This window comes from Harpegnathos saltator, unplaced genomic scaffold (genome assembly GCF_003227715.2).
Source record: "Harpegnathos saltator strain DR-91 unplaced genomic scaffold, Hsal_v8.6 scaffold397, whole genome shotgun sequence".
Classification (NCBI taxonomy): Eukaryota; Metazoa; Arthropoda; class Insecta; order Hymenoptera; family Formicidae; genus Harpegnathos; species Harpegnathos saltator.
The window spans coordinates 1-7278 of NW_020230202.1; positions in this window are offsets into that span (position 1 = coordinate 1).

Consider the following 7278-nt stretch of genomic DNA (forward strand, 5'->3'; position numbering starts at 1 on the left):
CCCAGAGAGAGATCAACTCATAAACATTCACGATCAGACGTGACATTTATAAAATGTCACACACAGGGTATTTACTAGCAGATAAATCAACCTATTTATTTTTATCGTATCTTTCATAGAAACAGCATAACTGGAGCTAAAATATATCTTCTGAATGAACGTTGGATCACTTTAGACGCAGCAAAATCGCAGTTAAATAGGTAAAAACCGAGATTTTGTTCCTTTTTTATTGCAAAGTGATCTAAAATTTACATTATTCTGACTATCGATCGAATATCTTTCACGATCTCATTTTTATAAAAGATTAACGTCTTGTTAACGTCCTACATTTAAAACAGAATAGCTAGCAGGTACATTTTTTTTTTAATTTCTCGATAGCATATAGCAATTTTTAAATAAAAAATTTGGTTTCTGTTCGCGCCGAGAGGAGGCGAACGAACACCGGGAGCCGCTTCGTATGAAGCGCGGGAGTGGACACAATAGCTAGTGAGCGTGACGAAAATGGAGCGAGATCAAAATGTTAAACACAGCGAAACTTTATTATTTAACAATTGTGATTCGAGTCGGCTCGCGCTGTTGGAGGTTTTCGAACGGAAATCTTGCCGCGTTACGACCGGAAATCTTCTAACGGCGGCTTGAACGACCGATCCAACCTTTACGCCGAATCGGCCGGATTCACAATTACAATAAAATGACGGAAAAGCGAAAAGGGCGCGCATGTGGCCTTTTCGCGTGATTGCTATCGCATCTTCGCCCTTGCGACCGATTCCGATTCCGAATATAAATCGGATGAGCGCCGAATCGGCAGCAAAGAAAGAAAAGTGGTCTCAAGATGCGGTGCGATCAGCGTTCTGAGAATTGACGTGACCTGATCTTGAAAAACGGAGCGAATTCGTCCTCAGAGTCGTTAGCCACAACGCGGTCCTTTTAGATTGGCTCGACTTCGCGACACATTACCGCTTTTTCAATATGGATATGTGTCGAGTCGCGAAGCGGAGCATTGCTTACACACGTGAGACGCGCGTGGCACATGCTCGAAACGTATGGCACAAACAAACAGGCTCGCGGCAACATCTCGTTTCCTTGTCGCTGATCCCCGCATCGTTGAGTCGACCTAATAGCTTTCTTATGACATAAAATAGCTTTCTTATGATATAAAACTTAAACTTAAAACTAGCTGTTCATGTGTGGGGCGCGTAAACAGTTTCACTTTATCGAGTTGTTAATACTAGGCTGATTAATAGACAAGTTTTTCGACAAATAAAGTTATTCGCTTCGACTTAAATCGCAAATTTCGATTATATGGTCGTTAAATATATAGTAATGAACATATTTATTTGTTTTCGGTATCATCAGAATGTACTGGATCGACATAATTGCGAAAGCCTCGTTGTTATTTTCTTCATATGGATCATTTACAAAAACACTGTGTAACAAGGTAAATTGATTTTCATCAAAGTATATAATTTTTATGTACGACATTTAGCATCGAAGACTAATGTCTAAATGTCGAAATCAATTAATTATTATAAAATAATAATTTTTATTAGCGATTACATATATAGAATGTCAAAGTTAACATTTGAAAAACGTTGTTTCTTGAATCTTGTAGGACATTGTATTGTATTACTTTATAATTAAATTGTAATGGTTGAATGTTATGGGTTGAATAAAACAAAAAATTGTGAACATCGTCCTTCTTTTCTTATGCAAAATCATGCCATTGTACGAACGCCAATCATACATTATGTATAAGCTTACATTTTGCATGATAGAAATGACAATAATATGAATAAAATTATATGATAAATAATTATATGAATAAAATTCTTTCAATGCTATGCGAACGTAGTGGAGATGTTATATATAATTTATATAATGTTATATTAATTTATGTAATGTTATATTAATGGTATTTTTTAGAAATTTCAAATTCAAATTATTTCTTTTAAAAATATATATTGTATGTAACATAAGTTTTTACAAGTAAAACTTACCTAACTACAAAAACGATGTGAAGATATCAAAAATATAATACTTACCTTTTTAAACAAAAAGGTTAAAAAGGGCGCCAACTACACGTGCAACACGTATTGTTATTTTTAGAAATCTCAAATTCAACTTATTATTTTTTTTCAAGATATACGAGGGCGGTCCGATAAGTACTTAGCCTCACCGCCCGATGGCGCCACTATCGCAAGAGAAATTTACTATCGTGTAGTACATTCTCGTAGACGGCTACTGTCGAAATTTCAGCCGAATCGGACTCGTAGTTTTGTTTTGACCGCGTGTGGAAGCGGGCGTGTCCGCGGATTTTAGAAAAATGGAAAAAGAGCAATATCGGTCGGTGATTCGATTCTTGTTTTTGGAAGGGAAATCGCGCAGCGAAATCAAAGAGCGCTTGGATGCTGTGTACGGTGACTCTTCTCCTTCGATGGCGACCGTCAAAAATTGGTTTAACGAGTTTCAACGTGGTCGCACGTCGGTTTTTGATGAGCCACGCCCAGGTGCCCCGAAAACGGCTACCACGGAGGATAACATGACAAAAATCCACGATCTCGTATTGGCAGACCGCCGATTGAAGGTGCGCAAGATAGCTGAGACAGTAGGCATCTCAAAAGACCGCATGGGTCATATCCTGCATGAAATTTTGGGCATGAGAAAGCTGTCGGCGCGATGGGTGCCGCGTTTGCTCACTCTGGACAACAAGCGCAACCGTGAGACCACTTCAGAGCAGTGTTTGACGCTGTTTAAGCGCAATCCGAAGGAGTTTCTGCGTCGTTTCGTGACCGTCGACGAAACATGGATCCACTGGTACACACCAGAGACTAAGGAACAGTCGAAACAGTGGACTTTACCCGGCGAACGTGCTCCGAAGAAGGCGAAGACTGTCCTATCGGCCGGAAAGGTTGATGGCCACCGTTTTCTGGGATTCACAAGGTGTGATCATCGACTACCTGGAGAAGGGCAAAACGGTCACAGGGCTGTACTATGCCGAATTATTGGGCCGATTCGACGCCGAATTGCAGAAAAAACGGCCCCATTTGGCGAAGAAAAAAGTGCTCTTCCACCATGACAACGCACCGGCTCACACCTTCGCCCTCGCCACGGTCAAATTGGTCGAATTGGGCTACGAACTGCTGCCCCATCCACCGTATTCTCCAGATTTGGCCCCGTGCGACTTCTTTTTGTTTCCAAACTTGAAACAGTCACTCGCCGGGCAGAAATTTGAGTCGAATGAGGAGGTCATCGCCGCCACGGAGGCCTACTTTGCAGACCTCGAGAAAACGTATTTTTCAGACGGGTTAAAGAAGTTGGAGCATCGCTGGGTCAAGTGTATCGAGCTAAAAGGAGACTATGTTGAGAAATAAATCGCCACTTTTCCAAAATTTTCGTTTTTCTTTTGTAGGCTAAGTACTTATCGGACCACCCTCGTATATGTACATAAGTTTTTACAAGTGAAACTGTAAGAGATATATAGTGACAAATCGATCTATGAACATAGTTATATTTAGTTGGTTACTGTCCGCGTTAAGTTCTTTTTTTTCTTTAGTTGACAGGCATGTGCGATGGATTCAACACGTCAAGCAAAAGAGACTGAAGTCTGTCTCTCATTGTATGGTGATCGAGTAAAACGAGCGTGCGTGCATCATATACTGTAGCATAGTTCATTGTTTGTTTTCCTTTTCGTCATTAAAGCTAATATGACACAATCAGGGAAGAGTTAATCATTCATCCCCGACAATTGGTAGCAGAACTTGGTTCGGTTCTAAAAGGAAACCCTGAGTAAAAAGTTCTGGTTAAGGAAAAAGAAACGTACTGGACAACGCTCGAGGTACGACGAAAGCGAAACAAACATGGCGGAAAAATTATAATTACTGACTATCCTGTTGCTGAGGGGAGATAACTATTTTAACTGACGAGTTAAAATGGAATCGGTGTTGCAGTTAAAAGGATTGCTAAATGTCCTTACTCAAAATCGCCCAACAGGAAAAGAGAAAAAAAAGAGAGCAGAATGGGATGAAAAGGATGCTGATGCGGTCACATGTATGATATATGCCTATCACTGAGTGATGAGCAAGTTCTGCAGTTCGCGAACTATACAAACGCGAAACAATTGTGGAAGGCAATACTTGACGCATATGCTGGACCAGCGGAGGATAGAGCAATTGATGCTGGGGAAGAACTGCGAAATATCAAAATGTTAGATGATGAGATGGCCAGTGAATATATAAGTCGTGCAAGGGGACTGTCAGTCAAATGTAATGAAGCAGGACTAAATATATCCGAACGCCACCTCTGTGAAGTTAGCCCGACTTTTACAAAATTTGAAAAAAATGAGCAGAGTTCTGATTGCCCTCCAAAGAGTTCTAGAGTTCTCTATCAATAAAAAAAAGAATTCCGTTGATTAAAGTGGTCAAAACATGAAATAAAGTTATGGGGGGGCCAACTTCATAATTGCGTAAATTTAAAAGGCCATAATTTTTTTACCTTAAACTTTAGCGCTTTGATGCATAAGGAAAATCGATAGAACTCTTCGGAGGGCTACCAGAACTCTAAAGAAATTGACCGATTTTTGGAAAAATGTTTCTCTTGTACTTAGAAATTCGATATCTGCGATACTTTGATGAGTTAGAATTCTTTCATTTCTGCTTGAATTGATTCAAGTCATAAGGAAAACCGATAGAACTCTTCGGGGCTTACCAGAACTCTAAAGAAATTGACCGAATTTTTAAAAAATATTTTCTCTTCTAATTGGAAAATTTGGCATCTGCGATACTTCGATGAGCTAGAACTCTTTCATTTTTGCTCGAGTCGATTCAAGCCATAAGGAAAACCAATAGAACTCTTCGGGGAACTACCAGAACTCTGAAGAAATTGACTGATTTTTGAAAAAAAATTTTCTCTTGTACTTACAACGGAACTGTCAGGGGTGTCCCTCACCGATTTGATTCTCCTTGAAATATGTTATAAAACAAACAAATCAAAGAGACACGTATTTTTTTATATCGGCCCAATCTCATGTTTAAGGGATGAAACAACCCTTTGAAAAAAAAACGGTCTTTTCCTTTGAGATCGAATATTGTCGAAACTATAAGACATACAAAAAAATTGTTTCAACAAAATTTTAATGGTTTGAAGAGTACTTTGAGGTTATGCAAAGAAAAATTTTTTTTATTAAATATTTTTTTACCACCACCTCCACCCCCCCTTTTTGCAAAATTAAAAATTTTTTTTCACCAAAGTAAAGGTTATTTTTTTTCAAATTCAATCATGTATAATAAAGTAACGTTACGAGAAATCATTTTCGAGAATTAATTGTTATCGCCTCCGCATATACGCTTATCTGTGCTATGTGCGCAGGTAATTATGGTTCAACCAGTAAAACATATATATAAAAATGCTTCAAATAAAATTTTTAAAATTTTCTATATAACTTGCAACTTTTCTTTCTTTCTTCCATTCTTTTCTTTTCATTTACGCACCCCCTCGTCCTAACGCGGTGGGGCTCCTGAACCTACTAATAAGATTCGAAAATATATAATGGCTTTTGGCGATTCCCTGGGAAAGACATTACATATTAAGCGCACGTAATATGAAGAAGACAACTTTAGAGTACTAGAGAAGAATTATTTGTTTTAGAAGAGCACATTAATAGCCAAATATATGACCGAAACGTTTGTGAATTATAATAATAAAATATTTCTAAAAAATCACACGTACATCCAATGAAGGGTTTATGGCTCATAGGGATTAAGGACTGATGTTTTTGTATATATTTTCGAATATTTTCATACCTATTTTTACATATTTATGCTTTTATATTTTGTAGTTTACACAATAATTCATAAACGTACTTAATAATTAAAAGAACATAATAAATTTATATTTAGAGTTATTCGCTCTCATTATACTCATTACAATAATGATATTCGTGGAAAAAGTGTTTCAAACATAATGACTGTTTACACCACGAAGATCTTATTACCGCTATATTGTTACAACCTTCGATGTCACATGTAGTTGAAGTTTCGTCAAAACTAAACTGTATAGGGTTTTTAAACTCTTCTGGTCTTTCGTCTGTATAACCGCTTTTAAACCACGAATACTTAAACAAGTTGTGATATCGTGGATGACAACTGATTATGTATCAGTAATTGCAACTTTATTATATTATTTCGTTCATGCAAATTTATATCGCTTTCCAATAGTAAAACAATATCTGAAAATCTTTTAGCAAAATTTTTCCAAATTCTAAATCCATACACATCTAATGATTGTATTTTTCCTGTAGTGCCTTTTGGTATTATCATAGTAGTAATACGTTTTCCCGAAAGTGTTAAATCCGAAATGATATTAGGGCAATGTCCAGTCCATGAATCGATAAGAAGAACGCCATTAGAATCAATGTTTGGAAAATAAGCTTCTTCTAACCACATTTTAAAATAATTTATAAGAAATGTAAATGTTAATTTAATAGCTTTTTCATGACGCTTTTTAGATTGTTAAATAAAATATAAAATAGTTATAAAAGGATATTTGTACTTGATGTTATTTTGCCAGATTTCGATACTTTTACAATAACATTTATTGGTTTAAACAAGTTTTCTTTTACTCTTGGTCCAAATCTACCATGAACTTCTTTTAACACAATAAATAAAGGTGACAGCAATTTGCCATCACACGATATTATTGGTTGTATCGTATATGAATGTGTCGTTGATGATATAGACTGCACGACACGTTCTGTTTTCTTTTCTCCTTCGTTTGACAATGATCTTCTAGAATGAATTTCCAATTGAAAACCACTTTGATCTGAATTATAAATATTTTCAGATCCAAACTGTTCATTCAATAAGAGGCTTTACTGCTTTCAAAAAATCATCAGTTGTTTTTTGCAAATCAACAGAATCTTCCAAGGTTCTTCTAGTGACAAACTTCGTAACTTTTCTTGAAACAATTCGGTGGGACTTTTTGAATCTTGCTACCCAACTGGGAGATACTTTAAATATAGGATGTAAATTTCCTATTTCTTCCTGAGCTTGCAAAGCCCATCTTTTTATATCAATATCATGAACCATGAATCCTGATTCAACAGCAGCAGTAAATTTACCATGTGTAAATTTGGAGATGTAAGATAATTTTTCTACACGATTTCCACCTGATTGCAATTGTTCTTCCCACTGTCTTAACTGACGTAGAGATGAAACTCTTTTAAATGTATGTTGCACTGATTTTAGAGAACGACTCCTTGTTCTATCGTTATTATTTTTTTCA